We start from the raw sequence: 20,360 nt of genomic DNA, 5'->3' as shown, positions 1-20,360 counted from the left end.
GAGAATGGAATTAACAAATTGATATGTGAGTTGCATAAATACTATATAAATTGTAAAATAATGTTTACTGGGTCATTTCCAGGGGTCAGTATTTGGAACCTGTTGATCCAGAAAGAAGAAAGGGGAATGTCTCTGTTGTCCCTTTGAAATGATTAATTATTGAATTATCATAGTCAGGGTCCAATATTTGGGTTTTAAAAAATATAATGGATTTATTTGTAGGTATATCTAGGTTCTTTAAAACAAGGAAAGAATAGTCTTATTTCAAAATGTTGGGAACTACTTTTCCAGCCTTCCAAAACTATAGCAAATGCTTGTGTTGCATTTGCTAGAAATGAAATAATAGTTAAAGCTGTTATAAATGACTGTTGATGAGGAGAGAGAAGAAATATGAATTTGTACACATATTCTAAAACGTAAAGCAATAATCTTCATACCAGAGAGAAGCAGAAATCCTTCAGCATTTAAAATAGATCTGATATAGGCCAGACAGAGGTGTTCACTGAGCAGCTACATGTCAGTACTGGCTGAGTAACTTGCCTTTATCACTTTTCATCAAATTTCATTGGCTGTAGAAAAGAAACATCATTTTGTGGGTGTTCGTTTTTTTATTATGTAAACTCCCTGTTGTTGCTGTCCAGTACTTAGGTTTTGAGTTATTCTACATCTTATTTAATTTATCAGCTATCTCTCATCTTTCTACCATTGGGTGTCAAGCATTTTTAAATTCACAAATGCTGTCGCAAGTGTGCATCTCAGAGAATAATAAACTGTATTTTCATTAGCAATCAAAGGGATTCATGTTCTATATGGGTCTTATTTGTATATAATTTGTTTCAAGGTGCAATTGAAAGGAGTGTTTAATAAATTTAGCTTACCTTGTTTCACTATACTGAATCTTGTTCTAATTCAAGGTGGTAATTGATACAATCAGTTATCAAGTCAGTGGCTGCCATAAGAGAAATTACATATGCTGACCTTGCCTAAAAATACCACAAAAATATAGCTAACTAGTTATTTCTTGAGAAACATTAATGCAAGTAGTATAATCACACAGGAAAATAAAAGCAAGGAGCCCTCCTACACCTGTACATTAAAAATATGAAATAATGGCACCTCCCTTCAAATTATGCCTGTATGTTGGTTCTAAATGCATTTCAGACTAGCCTATTTGGGTGTTGTCTGCCAGTTTTGTCCATATTTACTCAGAAGCAATCCCTATGGATTTAAGTGAGACTTACTACAATTGTGCATAGGTTTGCAGCCTTACCACCCAGCACAAACCTTTAATTACTGCAATAACAAGGATTCATTATCCCAATCTCAACAAAATTGTATGCACTGCTCACAGAACAAAAAAGCAATCTACCATATTACAATCTGCTTCAAATTTCCTTCAAAGAAAAGGAGAAGCTCCCAATCAGTTACTGAGAGCTGTTACTCTGATCCCAAGCTTCCTCTTTGTTATAAAAACCATATCAAAAAAGGTAAACTCTAACGGCTACAAGTAGCTTTTTGTATTGATTAATCAAAGGTTTGAATTACTCTGTGATTAGATTACATTTCTCGTGACTAATTAGGGGAAGCAAAAACAAAATAGGAAGGAGACAAGTATAACTCATTGTCCTCATTATGCTTAAGAATTATGGTAGCTATTGCCTATAGCAATTTAATTTCAAAATTGGTTATTCTAAGGTGGTCCTGAGTCTTTGCAGAACTGAGAACCATTAGTAGGGATTCACACAGCAGCCTACAAAATACAGATTGAAGCTGGTGTATATTTGCAGAATACTTTATTTGGGTGTGTATGAAGGATAGGGTTACTCACCACTCTCAGTTATTGTTTACAGAAGTGTCTAAAATATACCAGGCACTGTCGTATATGCATAGAAGTTAATCAGAAAGCATTTCTGGCTGTTAAACATGGTGTTTTATGTGTGTGTGTTTTGGCAGTTATTATTTATTATTAAAGTTATTTATAATAATATATTATATAATATATTATTATAATAAAGTTATTTAAGTTATTTATTATTATAGCTATTATTTTTCTAAAGTTTAATAGTATAATGAATAAAATGATTGTTAAAGAGCTTTTAAAAAAAACACCTTAGGTGTTGCTCATTATTTGCAAATTACTGAGCAGAAGTTAAAAACAAAAATCTTGCTTTAAATATTAAGTTACGACAGCAGTAAGGACCACTGCCTCTAGAGAGGAGTCATCAATTTATATCATATTCCATGGTTGTTCTATACCATATTATTAGTATTCCAATTAATAATACAGTAATACATAGGGACATAGGAAGCTGCCTAATACCAAGTCCAACCATGGTTCCCTATAAGTCACTACTATCCATACTGGCCAGCAGCAGCTCCTCCAAGGTTTCAGGCAGGGGACTTGCCAGGGGCTGACGCTGGGACCTTCTGCATGCAAAACAGACGCTCTTCTACTGAGCAGCGGCCCTAAACTTAACCTAGTGCTTAAACAGGGGTGGGTTTTTTTAGTGTCAACATGCATTATTTCCATAACCTTACAAAAACCCTGTCAATGCTATCCCCAGAGGTGCACCTAGATAATTTTGGAGCCTGGACCTTAAGGCCTTTGGAGCCCCCCTCCCCGCCCTGCCCTGGCCGCCTGCTGCAAGTTAAGCATCATTTTTGAACACATGGGTTCTTGAGGGCACAAACCACACCACCCAGAGCAGACTAAAGAAGATTTGGGTGGGCCCCAAGGGATGTGGAGACCCTGGACTTTGGCCCCGAAGTCCTGAGGTAAGGGCGCCTCTGGCTCTCCCTATGTTCAGATAAGATCTATCTTTGTTTTAAATTATAGGTCAGCGCTCTTCACTATTTTTAAAGTGGAGGTCACTTTCAGGGGCGTAATTATAATAGGGCAAGGTAATACAGTTGTCTGGGGGCCCACTGTCTTGGGGGCCCCCCCAGAGACAAGTCACATGACTAACTCCCACAGCCACTCACCCACCCGGGCTTCCTTCAGTTGTATTCATCCTCCAAAACTGATGTGGGTGTTAAGACCTGGAGCTACCAGATCAGCATGTCTTTCTTTAGTACCATTAAATGACTTGCATCATCTACAATTTACAAAACCTTTAAAAAAATAATTTAGGATGGTGTTCTATTGTGGCACATAGGTTATATATATATGCTTTTTGTTACCACTATTCAGCCTCATTTAAGATTTCATGAGCTGAGCTTCAGTGGGGGTGGTGGTGTCCCATTTTAAAATCTTGTCTCTGGGCCCACTCCAACCTTGCTATGCCCCTGGTCACTTTGGCAAACTGCTTTCAGTGCAAGAGCCATTTCCTATTGTGCTGACCTCTGCAAGTCCTATGCTTTTCTCAGCACTGGAGAGCGGTTGGGGGGAGGGGGCTTTAAGAGAAACAGAGATCTGTCCAACCCCGAGCGTCATCTTAGAAGGTGTGCATGGACTGCTGGGAAGTATAGTCCTTCCCCATAGGATAGACAGTATAACATGTATACAGATGTGTATGTGGTAAAAGGTGCAATGGGACCAGGGGTGTAGCTATAATAGAGCAGATGGGTTCAAAGAACCCAGGCCCCACAGCTCCTGAAGGGCCACCAGCTCCACCCCTCTGTATGTTCTTCATTTAATCCCTCACTCCGAGGGGCCACCAGGGAGAGGGGTGGACACAGGCCCCCTCTCTCCTAGCTACGCCCCTGAATGGGACTATTTCAGCTCTGAATACAGCAGAGCTATAACAAATGCCAAATTGTTCATACAGGATTCAAATAAATAATACCTCCTCAGAGCAATACAAAGATAGTAAAATCAGAACAGATCAACAGTTAAATTTAATAAAGAATCCTGTATGTTAAATATAATAGTACCTGCCAAGGATGTTTAATAAGATCTGGGGGGAAATAAGCTAAAAATTGTATAATTCATAGTGCTGCTAAATATGTGATGGTGAAATATTTTTGTTTAATGCTAAAGACTTTCACTTTTTTTTTTAAATGAGCACATATGCATGAAGGAGCTTGATGGTCCTTGGGTTGTTTTTCTGTCTAAACAGAAAGCAATTCCTAGTCATTGCTTGTATTTATCTTTATGTAAAACTCACCACATCAAAATCTTGTTAGTGATCTGATAATAGACATTTAAATGCAGGCATTTTAATACATGTTGGGGGTGGGGGAGAACAGAAAAATCTCAATGTGTTTCAAGTATTTACACTCTTCAGCATTTGATAAAATGACTCTGGAGTTTAACTAGTATCACTTTCTCTAACCTTTTAATAATGGCAAGAATATCCTGCATTGGAGTGTTCCGTAGATAGATGATAGAATCTTTCTTATATAATTTGATTTTCAGCCTTGAATATCCTTTTGAAAGGATCATGGTTATTGTGCCCTGAAATTTATTGTGAGCCAGTTCAACATATGAAGGTGCATAACAAGACAGACCATTGAGCCATGCATAGCTCAGCATTGTCTGCACTGATTGTGTTTCAAACTGGGATCTTTCTCATCCCCACTTGGAGATTCTATCTTTGCATGTCTTTGTTCAACCATTGAGCTACAGCCCTAAACATGTAGCCCTTATCTTTATGTCCATAGAAAGGCATTTGAAGACCTTTGTCTTTCCTTTGGCACAGTGATATTCTTCAACAATCTATTCTGCTATGTAGAACAATAACATTTCCTATGTTCCTGGAACACAGGAACATAGGAAGCTGCCATATACTGAGTCAGACCATTGGTCTATCTAGCTCAGTATTGTCTTCACAGACTGGCAGCGGCTTCTCCAAGGTTGCAGGCAGGAATCTCTCTCAGCCCTATCTTGGAGATGCTGCCAGGGAGGGAACTCGAAACCTTCTGCTCTTCCCAGAGTGGCTCCATCCCTGAGGGGAATATCTTACAGTGCTCACACATCAAGTCTCTCATTCATATGCAACCAGGGCAGACCCTGCTTAGCTAAGGGGACACGTCATGCTTGCTACCACCAGACCAGCTGCCTTATACCAAGTCAGACCATTGGTCTATCTAGCTCACAACTGTCTACACTGACTAGCAGTAGCTCTCCAAGGTGATGGGCAGAAGTCTCTCCCAGAGCTACCTGGAGATGCTGCCAAGGACTGTAACTGGGACCTCCTGATGCAGCTGGTCTCTGCCACTGAGCTATGGTCCCACCCCCTAAGGGAAATATCATACAGTGCTCACACATGTAGTGACCCATCCAAATACTTGCTCTCCCCTAAAATACAATTCATGCTTGCTCTCCCCTAAAATACCGTGAAATAACTAATGAGCCAGATAAACATATAAATGTTCCTATAGATGTTGTTTACTTAGCAGTAAAAACGGTTAACCTATAATGGCTGACATCCTGACTAACTTAAGCTACAGAAGTGAAATTAATAGGACAAGTTAGTCATGACTGACTGGTTCTATTAATTTCAATGGGACTTCTGTCGAGTAATTTAGTCAGGCTGTCAGGCAACATAAACAGCAATAAGAACAATTTTACTTATTAAAATTTATCTTATTTATGTATTTAGAATATTTATAGAGCATCTCTATACTTAAAAGTACTTTAAGCAATTTTTGTGAAAGCATCTCATATTTTAAAATTCTTAAAGCAGTTTTCATATAAAAATGAATGAGAAAATGGTTCCCCGCTCCAAAGGGACACACAGAGGCTATTCACAGGATGGGGCAAAATTGGGCTAGCGGAGACTAGCCCGATTTCTCCCCATTGTGTGAACCACCGGGCTTAGCTGCGAGCCCAGAGGTTCCTAGGAGGGTAACCCGCTTAAGTACCCCTGCCCTAAAACGAGGTTTGCCGAGCGAGCGCTCCGCAAACCTGGTTTTACAGATTGTTGTGAGTAGCCACGGTGCGGCTCAGGGCCGAAGTTACTCATGAGTAGACCCCTGGAGGGGAGGCGAAAAGCCACCTCCTGGCTCCAGGGGTCTCTCCAGTATGCCCTGCATGCTCGCACAGGGCATATTGGAGCTTCTGCGGGCCACGCGGCCCCCGAGCTCCCCAGCCCCCCCTGCCTCCATCATGGAGCCGGCAATCGTGTAGGCAGCCGCTCCCTCCCTGCTCATGTGCTGGGGAGAGCGGGCTTAGCCCTCTCTCCCCGCGCACCCTCCAGAACCAAGTCTCACTGATCGTGAGACCTGGCTCACAGTCTAAAAAGAAATTCAGAGAGATAGCATTAACAGCCACTGGGAGGGACACTATGCTGTATCAAATAGAAATAGCTGCAGTCCTCCTGCAAAATGTAAGTGAGTCACCATTTGAAAAGGTGTCTCTTGGTCCAATTAGCAGGAGAGAATAACTTGATCTTAGACAAAAGGCCAAGAAACCTTAGTATACTGTATATGCTTGCCTTTCCTACCTCTGCTAATGAGAGAGGCTGTTCTGTGCTTGAGATACTTCTCACAGCATACTGTAACAGGTGCTGAACGTTATGAAGATGACTTATACTGAGTTTAGCTTCTCAGTAATGTCATTTCCAACTGGCAGATTGGCAGTTGTTCCTCAAGAATTTAGAGAGATTTCCCAGCTCTGCTTTCTGAATCCTATAATGTTAGATGCTAGGGAGTGAGCCCTTTTGTATGCAAAGCATGAACTCTTCCACTGAATGCTTCGCATGAGTATGGATACTTCCTCCAAATTAGAAAATGCCCTTAAGAGAAGCATGCATTGTGCTATGTACTAATAAAAGCCAAACGATCCTGCTACCAAAGCCAGCTATAGGTACTACCGTAACTTAAACAGAACTGTGAATTTCAAGCATCCTAGACTCTGGGACAGGAAAAATAAACCCACTAAGAATACCTCACATTTAGAAACAAAATCCACTTTCTCTAGACTTGAAACTTGAAACAGTAAGGCTGTGCACACAAGAAGCCCTACCCAGGTTAGGGCGGCTCGTGTGCAACACCAGTATTTATTTATTAATCATATTTCTATATTGCCTGATATGTACATCTCTAGGCAGTGTACAAAGTTTAAAACATTTTAAAGTTAAAAATTAAAATACGTGACAGTAAAAACAACAGAATAAAATAGATATTAAAACAAAGTTTTAAAATTATTAAAATTAATTCTAATTAAAAGCCTGCGAAAGCTTGAACTTGAGGTTCTTCTTGTTTGTTGTTTGTTTGTTTTTTTAATTTCTATACCGCCCTTCCAAAAATGGCTCAGGGCGGTTTACACAGAGAAATAATAAATAAATAAGATTGTTCATGGTCCCAAAAGGCTCACAATCTAAAAAGAAACATAAGAGAGACACCAGCAACAGTCACTGGAGGTACTGTGCTGGGGATGCATAGGGCCAGTTACTCTCCCCCTGCTAAATAAAGCGAATCACCGCGTTAAAAGGTGCCTCTGAGAGTATTGAGGCCGATCCTGGTGCAGCCTCCCTTAGTAGCCCGAATTTTTTTACCTGGGCTTTTACCTGAGTTAAAGAGTGCAAGTGCGCCCACCCAGCAGTCATGTGCATAGTCTTCACGGGTGGAGAAAGTTTAGTAAATGTAAAAAATCCTTGCAGGAAAGGAAACTAACTGTTTTTATATACCCATTCTGAGTTTCGTATAGTTAGCAACCCTTGGACCCATATCTTTATAAACATTACTGGCAAGTACAATGGTTGTGTGAAAAGTCTGAATAATTTAGGAGTTTCTGTGGAGTGTAACTCAAAATGTCTTCAGTGCTCATTTCAAAACAACACACCACATACTGATTTGTTGACCCAAGTAGAGGTGCTTTAGAATCAAACTTTGTCAGCATTGTAGAATGCTGACATTAATTGCTATGAAGCATGTAAGTCATCTCCAAACTGTGTTCCTGGGGACCCTGGAATTCCCTGATATATTAGCAAGGGCTTCTCAATGATAAGATCAATGCACACTTCTCTGATAGACAGTTGGTCCACGACTACCAACCTTGGTCCACCACTACCAACCTTCCCCTCCAATATGCAGCCATGAGAGTCTCTTGGTGTCTTTGAGATCAGCGATGGGCTACTGATAACAAAAAATGGGAATCTCCATCATTCAACAATGAGGTCATTCACACAGTCAGAAACTATGTTCAAACTGGGATTGGGAGCTGTGTGTACTCCCAGTTTTTGATTGTGTGGAAGGTTAGAGGAAAACCTGGGTAGAAGTGATTGTGTGGAAGCAAGGTTAGAGGAAAACCTGGGTAGCCTTTTCTCCTACCTTGCTTCCACACAATCACTTCGACCCAAGTTTTCCTCTAACCTTGCTTCCACACAATCAAAAATTGGGAGTACACACAGCTCCCAAACCTGGGCAGAACACAGTTTTCGATTGTGTGAATGACCTCAATGTATTTTAAATTTTCAGTTAGTGAATACTCAGGCTCTCTTAACAGTCAAGGCATAACTAATCAGCATTAGTTGACCCTGCATGTGCCCTCTTGCTTACAAATATAAAAAGTCCCTTGCATGAACCGACCACAGTCTTCCTCCTCCTGCATTCAATGTAAGAATCCCAACAAACAGTTTCTTAAGGCCTGTTAAAAAGCAGAAAGAAAGGAGGCTTGAGAGAGAAGGAGTTCCACAACTTCAGGACTGGCATTAAAAAGACCCCTTTCCTGGCATCCACCAACTGGAAAATCCTTATTTTTCACCCTCTGCTACACCCAAGGGCATTTGGGTGGTGCTCATAGGTACACTATTTTGATTAGGAAAATGTAGGCCCCAAAATAATGCACAGGCTGAGTTTCAGCTCAGGGTGAGCATAAAGGATGGAGAAATACACTTCTTAAAAGGAGTCTTTATATTAGAAGATGGAAGATTGTTGGATTTTATAGTGCCAGGGGTGTAATCACAGCAAAGAAAGAAAAGTGCCTGGCAGCAGTCAAAATTATGCAGAGTTTCCTTTTAATTTCTTCCATTTTTTGCTTTTCATTGCAACCTCTGACATATGCCTTAATATTAAGCCCTGGGACATGGATTAGACATGCATTTATATTATATCAGTGAATCTGACATTTTAATGTACGGTAATGATTTCCCTTTTAAATTCAACACGTCTTTACTGATATTCCATTTTCCAGGTAGCCTAGACTGAAACTTGCAGATATATCACCAACATAATTTGGGCCATAACAGAAAACAGCTTTGTTTGATGTTTGAGATTCTCCTGGTCATATGGTTTTGTCAACGATGGGAAATTTATGCACTGTAATATGTTTAGCTCCATACTGGTGACTAGAGATGAAGCACGTTTGATTTCTGTTAGACTTTGCTTGCTAACGGCCTTAGGCAGGTAGAACTATCCTTGTTAAAGCATAAGCTGAATGATCCTAGGGCTAAAATTAACACTTGCAGAAGATTTCAGGTTTGCTGGATGTCAAGTTTTTGTTGAATGAATTGTAATATCATAATGAGACATCTTTCTCATATACAAGGAGTAACTACAGAAGCTTGAGATTTTTCCCTAACAGAGATTTGCCCAGAATAAAAGGGAGGCATAAACTGTGTGAGCGTATCTGCTAGCACTATTGGTTAATTTTACAATATTCATGTACTGCTTTTCAACACTAATTAATAATGCAGTTTATTTGCAATCATTCAATGTATTAAAGCCAAGGAATTTCTAATTTTTAGATGCTTATAGTGATAATGTGTATGTTAGTTCTGTAGGCACCTTGGTAAACTTCCAACTTGTTCCCAACAATATGATGAGAAATATTAGGGGATGAAAACATATAACAGTATAAGACAGGGTTAGCATTAGGGTTTACTTCCCTGAACATTCTCTTTAGATGCAGCTTATGGTCACATTCATGTGCCCTGAGGATGCTACCCCAAATGAGGTTCCTTTCCCATTGTTATGTTTAAAAATGCTCAGCGTATGGTATTACACCTTCCCTGTGATGACTGCTTGGAATGTAGGATAGAAGTGTGGAGATTCAGACCCAGTTCAGACGTCACATTCCCTGTCCAACAGGTTATGTTTTGTTAGACTAGAAGTGAGGTTTGTATATGTGAGTAACCCCCATCTACAAAGAAGTGTGCTGAAAAAATGTCTTGTTCTTCCTGGGCCACCTAATAGATTATGCATTTCCTATATAGATTTCACCTGCATGTCAAAAATTGCTTGTAAGTTCTGTGTGCACTTCCAAGGGCTGCTTCACACATAAATCCATTTCATATACAGAAATAACTTTTGCACAGGAAATAATGTTGTATATCCTGTGTATATCATCACATCGTCACATGTGACAAAACATGTGTGCCTAGTATGCTCTCTGTTATTTCTGTATAGAAATAACAGGAAGACCTGTTCGGAGGAGTTACAAGAAATTTGTGTCTCTTCATCATGTAACAGCATACATGTGAATTTCCTTGATGGATACATGTCATTTTCTTAGTAGAGCTGATAGTAATTGCAGGAAATTATTATGTACAGAGATGAAGAATCCATAAATATGATGAAAAAATAGCAACCACTTTCTTTTCTACCTTGCTTGTCTTATTCGTCCAATGTAGATTATAAGCCCTCTGGGCTGGGTCTAATATCTACATGTCCAGCCCATTGCTGACATGAAATAAATATTTATTTATTTATTATTTTACATATTTTTATACCGCCCAAAACTTACGTCTCTGGATGGTTTACAACAAAATAAAAACAACTTTGAAACATTGGTTAAAAACAAAAACAAGAAACTTAAAATATGACAATTTAAATTTTTTAAAACAATATTCTAAAACAACATTAAGAACAACCAAAACAGTGTCAGTTAAAAGCCTGAGTGAACAGGTGTGTCTTTAAAGACTTTAAAAAAAATGTCAGAGATGGGGAAGCTCTTCTTTAACTAGGGAGAGCATTCCAAAGCCTCGGGGCAGCAACGGAGAAGGCCCATCCCTGAGTAGCCACCAGACGAGCCGGTGGCAAATGCAGATGGACCTCTCTATGATCTCAGTGGGTGGTGGGGTTCATAACAAAGAAGATGTTCTCTTAAATACCCAGGGCCCAAGCTGTTTAGGGCTTTATAGGTTATAACTAACACCTTGTATTTTGCCCAGAGACATATCGGCAGCCAGTGTAACGCCTTCAATACAGAAGTAATATGGTCTCTCCTAGATGCCCCAGAGACCAGAAAATATGAAATAATTATTGTCATATTGTCTAGAGCAATAGGAGTACTCATTCCATTCTTTTCTGCACTGGCCATATCTCACTGGAATACTGTCTTAAATTTTGTGCAGCACCTCACTGATCCAAGAGTGGGGTGCGCATGCTGTTTCAGTGCTACTTCAAAGCCTGTTCATGCTGCTTGCAAGTGCAGAGAGGCTCCATGGCCATTATTGATTGATTGATTTAAAAATTTACCAACCCAACCTTGCATCTCTGGGTGGTTTACCATTAAAATCATTTAAAACATTAAATCAATTAACAATTAAAATCATTTAGACAATTAAAAACATTTAAAACCCAGTATTAAAATTATTTAAAACTATAAATCTAATTAAAAGCCTGGGTGAATAATTGTGTCTTCAGTGCCTTTTTAAAAGTTGCCTGAGATGGGGAGGCTCTTATTCCAACAGGAAGTGCTTTCCAAAGTCCAGGTGCTGCAACATTAACAGTTGCATCATAGCTGCAGCGACAATTTTCCCATTGGAAATTATGGGGAAATCATTACTATAGCAGTGACATAATTCTTAGTAGCCATGGAGCTTCTCTGCACTTGTTAGCAACCTGGAAGGACTTTGGAAACAGTGTGCATACCCTGCTCTTAGATCAGTGGAGTGCTGCACAGAATGTAAAGGTTGTGGGTACTACATTTTAAGAAGGACATTGATAAACTGAAATGGGCTCAGAGGAGGGCAACAAAGATGGTGAGGAGTCTGGAAACAAAGTTCTATAAGGAACAGCTGAAAGAGTTGTATATTTAGCCTGGAAAAGACTTAGGGAAGATATAATAGCCATCTTCAATTATGTAAAGGGATGTCATGTTGAAGAAGTAGTGGGCTTGGTATCTATTGCTCCTGAGGGATACTAGAACTAGAACCGATGGGTTGAAATTACAAGGAAGTAGATTTAGGCTAGACATTAGAATAGTTTGCTAATTGCAGGAGCTGTTTGACAGTGAAACAGACTGCCTTGTGCAGTGGTGAGCTATCCTTCAGTGGAGGTTTTCAAACAGCAGCTGGACAGCCATCTGTAAGGAATGCTGTAGCAGTTTCCTGCATTAAATGTGTGGGGGGGGGGCATGTTGGACTGGAAGATCTCAAAGTCCTCTTCCATTTGGTGTAGTGGTTAGATTGCTGGACTAAGACCAGGGAGACCCGAATTCAAATCCCCATTCAGCCATGATACTTGCTGGGTGACTTCAGGCCTGTCACTTCTCTCTCATCCTAACCTACTTCACAGGGTTTTTGTGAGGAGAAACCTAAGTATGTAGTACACTGCTCTGGGCTCCTTGGAGGAAGAGTGGGATATAAAATGTAAAATAAAAATAAATAAATAAATAAATAAATAAATAAATACATAATAATAATAATAATAATAATAATAATAATAATAATAATAATAATAATATATAAGCTACCTGTAGCCAAAAATTGGTGGGACCATAAAATTGAAAAAGTGGTAGAAAATGAAGATGCAAAAATATTATGAGACTTCCGACTACAAACAGACAAACATCTACCACACAATACACCAGATATAACTGTAGTCGAGAAGAAAGAAAAACAAGTTAAAATAATCGACATAGCAATACCAAGGGATAGCAGAATAGAAGAAAAAGAAATAGAAAAAATTACAAAATACAAAGATCTACAAATTGAAATTGAAAGGCTGTGGCAGAAGAAGACCAAAATAATCCCAGTGGTAATTGGCGCCCTAGGTGCAATTCCAAAACAACTTGAAGAGCACCTCAACACCATAGGGGCCACAGGAATCACCATCAGCCAATTACAAAAAGCAACTTTACTGGGAACAGCTTATATTCTGTGACGATATCTATAATAACAGCAACAACACTGATAATAAAATTCAGCCATCCCAGGTCCTTGGGAAGGACTCAATGTCTGGATAAAACAAAACCAATCAATAACACCTGTCTGACTGTGTAAATAAACAACAACAACAACAACAACAACAATAAATAATATTCTTTTATTCTATGCCCCACTCTGGCCCCTGAGTTCCTTGAAGGATGAGTGGGATACAGTTGAGTTAGAGATAATGATTTGTTCAAAATCTCACAGCACCATATCCTCTACTTAGGTTAATGTGTCTCAGATTAGTTCCCCAGGTTCAGTTATACAGTATTACTGGGAGGTAGAAAACATCCTTTTCGAATCCCACTAAAATAACTGGATTTGTGCAAGTGCACAGTTGTACTTTTTTTTTTCAAGCCACATTTCTAGTGGCTAGTGCAAGTGAGTTATCCCCATGATTATAAAACACAATGATGATTAAAGAACTGTATTAATGATAAATTGTAGTCAATGGTTAAACTCATGCTTCGAATGGCAGTCTGATCCTCACCAACTTCCAGCAGAGTGTCGTTTTTCATTGACATGGCACTCATGTTATGTGGAAAAGGAAAACACATAATGGTCTGTTGATTGGGCATAGCAGAGAGTTCTCATTTTACTTGAAGCAGAGAAACTTGACTCTTGATTTTTCTACCAATGATAATGTCTTCCTGTAATTAAGAGTACATGTACAGCCAATATGTAAGACAGTTTGCTTTAGTGTGCAAATGAGGATGTGTACATCAAGCAGAATGTTTTCAAATGAACCCCTCTTCAATCTGTTATAGCAACTTGACCTTCAATTTGCTTTTCTCCTTATATGTTTTGAAAATTGTGTGTGTTTTAATTGCAATGGTTTCTTTCTCACCATCAAACATATGTCATAAAAGAATTTCCAGCTATATATTCTGCACTTAGCACTTTAAAGTATGCCAACTTTGCATATCGTGTATCATCATGCATACCAATGAATACATTTGAAGATTTTTAGCCGATTAAAAGCATTACAGTCAATTAATTGTCTGAGTTTTAGTTGATTAATCAAAGTGCATATGCATAAAAACAATAGTTCTTAAGCAAAAGGCATACATTCCTTGTTTCGAGATTAGCTTGCATACAGGAGTATCATGTATTAAAAACAAATTCTAGTAAGAACTAATCTGCCTACTTTCCTCTCACTGTCCCTACAACTGGACTAAATATGGTCCAAATTGGTTAGGCAGTTCACAAGTTAGCTCACTTGTGCCTCAAACGTTCATCCATATGTTCATGCATATCTTGAATTGGGGTAGATGACAGCATCACTAACTATGCATTTGAGGTGTCCCTATAGTTCCCTACAACTGTACCAAATTTGTCCAAATCGGTTCTCACTTGCACCTCAAACATTCACGTGTCCACCATCTTGAATCAGGGTGGATGACATCATTACAAACTACACCCTTGAGCCATACATATGTGTCCCTATACTTGTAGCAAATTTGGTTCAAATTGGTTAGGCAGTTCACTAGTTAGCACAATTTACCACCTCAAATGTTCACGCATCTGCCATCTTGGGTTGTGGTGGATGATATCATTGCAAACCACACTGTTCAGGTGTCCCTGAGTGTCACTCCCTACAACTGTAGCAAATTTGGTTCAGATTGGTTAGGTGGTCCACAAGTTACAGGTAGTCCTCTTGTACCTCAAACTTACACACATCTGCCATCTTGGATTGGAGTGGATGACATCATTACAGACTACACCATTGAGGTGTCTCTATGTGTCACTCACTACAACTGTACCAAAATTGGTTCAAATCAGGTAGACAGCCCTCAAGCTAGCCCACTAGCGCCTCAAGCATTGACATGTCTGCCATCTTGAATTGGGATGGATGACATCATCACAGACTACACCGTTGAGGTGTCCCTATGTGTCCCCACAGCTGTAGCAAATTTGGTTCAAAGTTAACCAGTTAAATAGTTCACAAGTTCACTTGGGCCTCAGACATTTACACGTCCGCCATCTTGAATCGAGGTGGATAATATCATCACAAATTATGCTGTTTGGGTGTTCTTGTGTGTCACTAACTACAGCTGTGCCAAATTTGGTTCAAATTTGTTAGGAAGTCCACAAGCTAGCCCACTTGTGCCTCAAAAGATTGCATGTCCACCAACTTGAATTGGGGTGGGTGGCATCATCACAAACTATGCTGTTGAGGTGTCCCTATGTGTCCCTACAACTGTACCTGATTTGGTTCACATTGGTCCAGGCATTGCAAAGTTGATAGGGGTGGGGGACAAACACACAGACACACAGATGGACACACAGAATGCTGGGCAAACTCATATGCCTACTGGAAAGTAGGCCAATAATGATTTACTACATAAATAATGATCTGGGTAAAAATGGTCCAACAATTTACATTGGTACCTGCCATGGGCATTAGAGAAATCATTCGTGCCACAGTTGCTCACCACACCTAAAAGAAGAAAGTTAGTATGACATAAAATAAATATTTTCCCATGTGCTGTCCACTGATGCCATTTTGAGCAGGGAAGTATTATGCAAAGCATGAGTGGAGCTTGCATTGTGATGCCACGAGCCAGGGCAAAAGTTCCCAGGAATCACCATCAGCTGGAGACCCTGTACAGTTTGCTGCCAATGAAATTCTGGAATAGGAACATAGGAAGCTGCCATATACTGAGTAAGTCCATAGGTCCATCTAGCTCAGTATGGTGTACACAGACTGGCAGTGGCTTCTCCAAAGTTGCAGGCAGGAATTTCTCTCAGTCCTATCTTGGAGATGCCAGAGAGGGAACTTGAAACCTTCTGTTCTTCCCAGAGCAGCTCCATCCCCTCAGGGGAATATCTTACAGCACTCATACATCAAGTCTCCCATTCATATGCAACCAGGGTGGACCCTGCTTAACTAAGGGGACAAGTCATGCTAGCTACCACAAGACCAGCTCTCCTCTCCTGTGGTCAGTGATGTGGTCAGTGGTTTGTGTGTGTGTGTGTGTGTGTGTGTGTGTGTGTGTGTGTGTGTGCACACGCGTGCGTGTTTAAAGGGGACAGCCCAGCCATAAATTGAGAGAAATGACCAGATAACCACCTTCAGATTGTTATTGCATAATGAACAAAGTGGATGTTTGTATTGACACAATTGGATTAGCAGGAGACATTGATCAGGATCTAGAAGAGCCAAACCACTCTTTAAAATGATTTTTTTAAGCTTTGCAATTCAGCTGTGTAAGGAAATGTCCCATTCCTGCTAATATTGGAGCTATGTGACTTGCGTTACTACCAGTAAGTCACAGGAGCTGTCCAGCTGAGTAAGGAGCAATGTCCAAGGCAAGATTTCTGAAAAAAGCAGTAGTGTTCTAGTACTCAAGGATAGATATCCAATAAGAAACAAGGCTTGTAGCCAAGAGCAGGGAAGGGTGTCCATGTTTGCATTATTAAAGAGAAATGTGTAGAAGTCCACCTTCTTCATAACTGGTATCATGTCCTCCACTATATAGGCAGTGTCTAGTCCTCCCTTGGCAAAGTACAGCATATAGGTAGACTCGCCTCCTCAGGGTAGTGGAGGGTGGGGCAGGTAAGAGCAATTACTTCCATAGTGATTGAGATACTGCTGCTAAAGAAGGCTAGGTTTGTCCATGTTTTAATGGATACCCACTGTAAGTGTGCAGAGTTCAGTTTTTCTGGGCACAGAGAGCAAGATGTAGGATAGCCTGGAAGAGGGAACTCCTAGCTTTCAGGCACCCTAATAAATAGCACTGGTTCTGTTTGGACTTGGATTTGTAGAAACCTCTCAAGAAATTTCACTTGTTATAACTTGTTCACTAGCTAGGCTTTAAAAAAAAAAAACAACTTCTGATGTTTCCCTTTGGAAGTAACCCTGCAACTGACTTCAGATTTCATCTTAGCAAAATTTCAGTGCCAGCTCTAGTTATGACATGGCGATTCTGTGATTCTGTTTGAACCAAACTCAACCAGAAGCTTGTTGCATTTGCAAGAGGTAGAATCACATTTTTCTAGCCATTCAAAACAGTGGTTTGAGCACTGGGAAAATGTTATTTCCCTGCAATTGATGTGGCAGAATGAGGAACATTCACAATGTCCATGGTAAATGAGTATCCACTGCATGTTCACCCCCCCAACACACACACACCAGCCTTAAAAGGCTATTACATTATCCTTATCTCAAAGACTAAGGGGAGGATTGTGAGGTTCTTTCAACAATAACCACAGAATACACACATGGCTTATAACTCCACTGCTGGTATTTAAGAACTGATATTAAACTGTGTTGCTATAAACAGGCACTTAGAAACTGCTGTGAGGTTCAAATTGATTTTTTTAAAAATAAAAAATAAATAAATTGCCATTTCATATTAACTTCTGATCTTTGTAGGGGTCCTCTGCTCTTTTTCTAATGTACAGCACCGATGTTAACAGCCCTAAAATGAAAGACATGAATTTTTTTCCCTTACCTTGATCTGCACAAATATATGTTACAATTAATTCCTAGTCTCACCCTTTAATTTGCCTGTAATTGTGCAGAAAAACAGGCAATAAAAATTTCCACTGAAAAGTACAAATGAATGAATGGCCAGGGAACTCCCCTACACTCCTATCCCCTTGCATGTGTTTCATATGCACAACACTGAAAATGCCTGCTTTTTTAAAAGTAGCCTGTCCGTAGCTTTCCACCCATGTGTTGCAATTGATTTTCATGCTCCTTTTGATGTTTTCAGATGCTCATCTGATACACAAAATTTTCAAAGAAACTAGACTTGAAATGGTCTGTGAAATTCCTTCTTCAAAACATAGTTGACATAAGAGCTTAAATAAATACTTCATCTGAACATTTTTTCAGTTTAGGTACATCAACAAAGTTGTCTTTGGAGTTAAATGAAAAGTCCTATGAAAATGAATGCTCCATGCTGACTTAAAGCTCCTAACCTGACTGCTTGTCATAATTTTTTTTTTACTTCAACGCATTCTGCTCATGATTATGCACATAGCATGTGGGTGATGCCTTGCATGACCTGTGAGAATGGTTCATCTGCACGCATGCATATGTCTCCGTGAAATTCGCACACAGAGATCTCCCTCCCTTCCAGGATTTCTTTCAGTATCCCTTACATGACAACTTGCAGTAGGAGTTTTATTTTAGATCGCACTGTTTTTCTCACAGGTATTTGTGCCTGAAGGCCAATTGGGATGGTAAATGGCTAGGCCAGACAACTAAAATGGTGGTAAAGGGCACCAGGAAAAACCCTGGCCCTAACTTTAATAAAGTAACATTCACAACCAATTAGGCATTGTTTGCAAAAGGAGACTGAAGGACAGCAGCCAATACAAAACGGAGAACATTCAAGGCAGTGTAGTCCTGCACTGCCCAAGAATCTATGCAAATAAACTGTATAATAATTGTAAATAGCCAACACAAAGTTACCAGCAATTGGTAATTAAACCCAGCAAAATCATTAACAACAAAGGTTACAATGTAGCAATACATAATAAATAAATAGCCCTAAAATTAATATACCAGGCTAACTGCCATGCTGCCTCAGTCTCTACTGCCCACAAGGAATCTCCAGGAAGTTATCAGGGAGGGAGGGAGGGACCGCTCCCTAGCAGGCTGAAGGAACTACTGAAACACATTAAAACTAACTCTCTTGTGACAGCACAAGGGGCAGGGGCAGAGCAACCCTTGCTAGCCTATCATGACTCACCTCAAATTACCCCACCACAGCAAGGACAGCAGTAGAGTCCAATTTACACAACAATGTATTCTTAGACATGTGAGCAATCCTAGCCATCCCTGGGTGGGTACATATTAATGGAGAAAACACATGGGTGAACTGGACAATCATAGATATGGCAGGCAATTATGTCCATGATAACAGAAGCACTAAAAAGTGCTGCAATGGTCTTGGGGATTACTTGTGACCAATCTGCCCTCTGACATTAATTTCAAACTGACTTGCATATGTTAGAGAGCTTGCTACGTGAGATTCCCCACACACATTTATTAAGACCAGGGGGGAAAGACCCTTATTTGAATCTCTTCTGCTGGGAAGGGAAGGTCAGTTGTGGTTAGGAGGAGCTCTGAAGCAAGTTCCTGAATTTCCCCCTTAATTTTCAGAGAGCAGTGCAGAATCCTTGGTTGTGTTTACATTACCAGCAACTGGTCTGAAAGTGGGGAAGATGCAGGGGTATGTTGGGAGATGAGAGCATGTAATGTCTGAACTAACTCAAACCTGGTTCATGCGTTCTCTGCCCAACATTCTTCCAAGGTTCTCTGCCTGACTTCCAGATGTTGGGTGTGGTAGTTAGGAGAATGTCGGGTGGAGAAGTTCAGGAACTGGACTTCAGCAGATTCAAATGCCATGCCCATCAGGATTGCACATTCTTGCATCCCAACATATCCCCAATATTTTCTCCACTTCCAGATCCGACGGTAGTTGGATAAACCTACTCTTTGTTTTAAAAGCTTTTAAGGCACAGAATCCAAGAATTTTTGCTCTGTTTTCTGGTTCATAGGTGGGAATCAAGTAGCTCAGGAGTTACTGGTAGCTCCTGGACTTAGGTAGCCCTCCACACATTGGGAAGAATGGGCTTGTTTCCCATTCCCTTCCTGCTTACACATAAAATCTGATTGGCTGGCTGAGTGGCAGCATGGCTGTTTAAACTCTCTCTTTTCAGGTGCTCAGAATTCTTTTTACTTTTTCTCTCCTTAATTTATCTCAAACTTCTTCCCTCACTTCTGCTCCTCTCCTGCCCCTCTCCTGTCCTGTGGCAGAATTTTCCTGGAATTAAAGAATTTTGATTTTAATATCCCTTATTCTGTTATCTTTGTACAATGTGCTAGTTTGCAACTAGTTCTTTCTCCCCAAACTAGTTCTTTCTCCCCCATCATTTTTTTTAAACAAGTAGCCCCCAGAAGCCTAAAGTCTACCCACCCCTGATAGAGTCATGTGTGTATGTATGTATGTATTTAACATATTTGTATACTGCCCATTTCTGAAGTCTCTAGGCAGTTTACAATTAAAACCCCCAAGAAATTTTAAAACAGTCAAGATATATTAAAGTTCAAATTAAAATAACTAAACCATAAACACTGTAAAATAGCTAAAAGGCTTGGGTGAAGAGATGTGTCTTTAGTTGTTTCCTAAAAGCCAACAGGGATGGCACAGGAATCTCAGCAGAAAGTGCATTCCACAGTTCTGGGGCAACTACAGAGAGGTCTCACCTTTGAGTTGTCACCAGACAATCCAGCGGCACCTTCAGACAAACCTCCCCTGAAGATCTTAATAGGTGGTGGGGTTCATAACAAAGAAGTTGTTCTCT

At 40.0% G+C, this 20,360-nt stretch overlaps 1 protein-coding gene across 29 annotated transcripts in view; it reads left to right on the top strand.

Moving 5' to 3' along the window:
* NRXN1 (neurexin 1) overlaps nucleotides 1–20,360 on the top strand; it is a 1,475,796-nt gene that overhangs the window by 10,536 nt on the left and 1,444,900 nt on the right. The gene's annotated exons all lie outside the window — the stretch shown is intronic.

The sequence above is a fragment of the Hemicordylus capensis genome, chromosome 1 (genome assembly GCF_027244095.1).
Source record: "Hemicordylus capensis ecotype Gifberg chromosome 1, rHemCap1.1.pri, whole genome shotgun sequence".
NCBI classification, from domain to species: domain Eukaryota; kingdom Metazoa; phylum Chordata; class Lepidosauria; order Squamata; family Cordylidae; genus Hemicordylus; species Hemicordylus capensis.
This window is presented reverse-complemented; position numbering and strand designations above follow the sequence as displayed.